The sequence below is a fragment of the Grammomys surdaster genome, unplaced genomic scaffold, assembly GCF_004785775.1.
Source record: "Grammomys surdaster isolate TR1022 unplaced genomic scaffold, NIH_TR_1.0 139, whole genome shotgun sequence".
NCBI classification, from domain to species: domain Eukaryota; kingdom Metazoa; phylum Chordata; class Mammalia; order Rodentia; family Muridae; genus Grammomys; species Grammomys surdaster.
The window spans coordinates 7,555,327-7,559,460 of record NW_021604597.1 but is presented as its reverse complement, the minus strand read 5'-3'; the positions used below and the strand labels follow the sequence as shown (position 1 = coordinate 7,559,460).

Below are 4,134 nucleotides of genomic sequence, written 5' to 3'. Positions count from 1 at the left end.
TTTTATTGTTGTTGTTTGACAATAAAACTGAGCCTAACAAGAGCCTTTTGTGTGACCATGATTTTAGAATTATCTGTTGGAGCCTTGTGGGCTAGGAGGAGTATGTGTAAAATTGAAGACAATGATTCCTTCTCTTTCAGAATCTATTGATAGCCAACACTTAAGCATTAGGAGCTAGAATCACCACAAACCCCTTCTCTTTTGCAGGTTCAATGCGGGTAACCATTGGGAGTATATGGTTGTAATGGGTGTATCAAGTCTCTATGATGACACTTTGCAGCCCTTTATTCTATCTTCTGGCTCTTATGTAATTCCTGTGCCCTGTTCCAGAATGTTCTCAAGTCTTGTTTAGAGCTGATAACTCATTGTATCATTTATTCTCAGCATCCTGGCCACCCAAGTTTGCATTCACTGCAATTCATGGCAAAGAAAACCTTCTTTGATTAAAGCAGAGAGTAGCTTTTTCTATGCAATAAACATGAATTCTTTAGAAGACATTTTGATGTTGTGTTGATTTAGTTTGACAACAGTAGTGAGTTGGGCCTATTACCTCCCTAGGTATAGGATGTTAACTGCTTCTTACCTGTGGAGTAGGCATCAAATCTAACCAGAGGACAGTTGACTATCTCGGCCACAGATGTGCTACCAGTGCATAGGCAGTCAAGTTTTGCTTAGCAGATTGGTTTTGTAGTTCATGGTATTCACAGTTGGGTAAAACCACTAACACCTCTTCTTCCCTGAATAGCATACTCTGGTATTTAGAAAGCTAGTCAGTATGGAGGATATTTCCAGCTCAGATACACCTTGTTTTCTTTATACTTTATAACTGAGTGTGGGGCTGTGGACTGTGAGAGGAAGCCTGGTAAGGTCGAGCTAAAGGCTAGAAGCCCTAGAGATGCTGAAGGGACCATAGGAACTTTACCTGCTCCCAGCACCAGGCCCTCATCACATAGCTGCAGCCCTTCATAGATTTGTGGCCTTCAGTTATGTAAAGGGGGTATGGGATTGGGGTTTTCTAGGGATGGAAAATGGGGAAAGGAATGACACCTGAAATGTAAATAAACAAAATATCCAATAAAAATGTCTATTATTTGCTTGGTTAGGTTTACTATTTTTGTGGGTGTTGTGAGTGAGATTGTTTCCTGGAATATTTTTTATTTCAGTATGCCTTTCGTTGGTATTATAAGATGACTATTGATTTTTTGTGTGTGTGCTAATTTTGTGTTCTTCCACTTTGTTGAAAGAGTTAATCACTTCAAGAGTTGTCTTGGTGGAGTTGTTAAGTTCTCTGATGTATAGAATCATACCATGTACAAATGGAAATAATTTTATTTATTTTCTATTTGTATTTTTTATTTCCTTCTCGTGTCTTATTGCTCTAGTTAAGACATCAATAACTCTATTTAAAAGGATTGGGGAGAGTGGACAGCCTGGTCTTGCTCCTGATTTTGTTGGAGATGTTTTGAGCTTTCCTCCTCTGAGTATGCTGTGGGTGTAGACTCTGTTATGTTGAGGCATTTCCTTTCCATTTCTAGCGTCTCTTTTATAATAAATAAATGTTGGATTTTGTCATGTGACTTCTCACTTTGAATTCATTTATGGGATGTATTACATTGATTGGTTTATGTGTATTGAACTGTCCCTGTATCTCTGGAATGAATGAAGTAAGAAAGATCATAGTGAATGGTCTTTCTAGTGCAATCTTCAATTTGGTTTGTGAGTATTTTATTGGGAAATCTGGATCCATATCTATCAGGGAAATTTCTCTTTTTGTTTTGTCTTTGTTTGGTTTTGTATCAGGGTAATACCAACTTCATAAGAAGAGTTTGGAAAACTTCCTTTCTTCTCTAGTTTATAGAATAATTTGAGTAATACTGATGCTAGCCCTTTATATAATGTTCTGGTAGAATTTTGCTGTGGATTCATCTAACTTTGCTGTTTTTTTTTTCTTTTTCTTTTTTTGGTTAACTTTGATGTTTATTAGTTGGGAGAAATTTTATTTTTGCCTCACCACTGCTGGTTATAGGTCTTTTTAATTGTTTATCTTATGTCAATTTACTTTTTGTATGTCATATTCATCTGGAAATTAAAATTTAGTGGCTAGTGGAGTATAGTTTTTTTAAAGGTATGTATTCATTATTTTCTAAATTTCAAAGCTGTCTGTTGTAATGTCTCTCTTTCCATCTACAATTTTAACTTTTGTTTTTTGTTTTTAGTCCTTTGTATACATGTGTGCTTATGTGTGGATATATGCAACTGAATTCAGGTGCCCACTGAAGTCAGAAGAGGGGGTGTGATTCACTGGAAATGGTATAACAAGCAGTTTGAGCCGCTCAAGACGGGTACTAAAAAAGAATCTGGGGTCCTGTGTAGAGCAGGATGTGCTGTTAACTACTGAGGCATCTCTCTTGCCCCTTATCTATAATTTTATTAATTCAAGTCTTCTTTCTATTCCTACTGATTAATTTAGTTAAAGATTAGTCATTTTGTTTATTTTTCAAAGAACTACTCAATCTTTTAATTAATCTCAGCATTTTAAAAATTTCTATTTCCTTAAACTTACCCTGATTTTAATTATTTTAGTCTACTGCTTTGGAGTTCATTTATTATTGACATTACCAAAAACTTAAGGTATGTCATTAAGTTATTTATTTGTGATCTGTAAAAATTTTTGATAATGGACATTCAATACATTCAAATTTCCTCTTAGAACTTCCTTTATTGTATACCACAGATCTTTTAGTCTTTTGTTTTCATTTTTATACTGTTCTGGGATTTAGATTTTTCTTTTTTAATTTCTTCAGTGAGACCATATTCAATAGTGTGTTGCTTAATTTCAGTGTTTGTGTGAACTCTGTAGTTTCTCGTGCTATTGAGATCTAGCCTTATTCTGTTGTGGTCAGATAGAATAAGGATTGTTATTTAATGTTTTCTATATTTTTTGAGGCTTGCTTTATATCCCAATATGTGTTCTATTTTAGAGGCAGTTACATGACTTGCTATGAAGTACATGCATTATTTTTTAAATAAGCTTTTGTCTTATTCATCTTTACTATGTGCATGAAGAAGCCCATGGAGACCAGGCAAGAGAATCAGATTCCTGGGAACCATAGTTACAGATGGCTATGAGGTTCTATGTGGATGCTGGGAACTGAATCTTGATCCTTTTCACTAGTTATAAGCATTCTTAACTGTAGAGCTCTCTCCAGCTTCATATGCATACTAATTAGTGTCTGTTAAACAGTCTATTTGCTTTATAGTGGTGTTTACTTCCAATGTATCTGTTTGTTTTATGTCAGAATAATCTGGCATAGTGAGAGGAGAGTAAGTTATTGAAATCTCCTCCCATAACTGTGTTGGGGTTAATATTTAGGGTTATTGTTGAAATATCCATATTAATTCTTGTCCTTAGTTTTTGGTTTTTAGTTTTTGTGTGTAGGGGAGGTGTCTTACTACCACAAGTTATACAGCCTAGTTTCCCACATTTGAGGAAACAGCAGGGATCAGCACATCCAGAGCGTGATGGCTAAGTCTTGTAAAAGAAACAAAACAAAACAAAACAAAACAAAACACACAAAACAACAGAACAACAACAACAAAACTCTTTTGTGATCATGGTATCTCCTCTGCCAGGTTAAGTATTCCTCCTCCTCCCCCACCTTCTCCTCCCCCTCTTCCCACTCCTCTTCCTCCCACTCCTCTTCCTCCCACTCCTCCTCCTCCCCCATCCTCCTCCTCCCCCATCCTCCTCCTCTCCCATCTTCCTTCTCCTCCTCCTTTTCTTTTTTCGTGGTGTTTTCTTATATCTCCTTTGATTAACTGTCCTATTGTTTACCATTTCTACTCTATGGCCTTTTGTGTGTTAATCTCTCTTTTAAGCTCAAAATATTTCCCTCAGTACCTTCTGTAGAGCTATCTTAGTGGTGGCACATTCCTTTAGTGTCTTTTTTTCTTTGTCAATAATTCACAGATTAGATATTTTCATGGTGTCCCACACTTCTGCATATTCTATTTGTGAGTTTTTAACAATGTATACTTTTCTTTGGTTGAGTGATTCAGTTCCTCTACTTTGTCTTCAGACATTCTATCTTCTGTCTGTCTGTCTGTCTGTCTGTCTGTCTGTCTTTGGTCTTG

The 4,134-nt window shown here is 36.1% G+C and overlaps 1 pseudogene; it reads right to left on the bottom strand.

Moving 5' to 3' along the window:
- Window positions 1-3,435: 3,435 nt before the first annotated feature.
- On the bottom strand, window positions 3,436-3,642 carry LOC114618041 (annotated as a pseudogene).
- Between the last annotated feature and the right edge of the window lie 492 nt (window positions 3,643-4,134).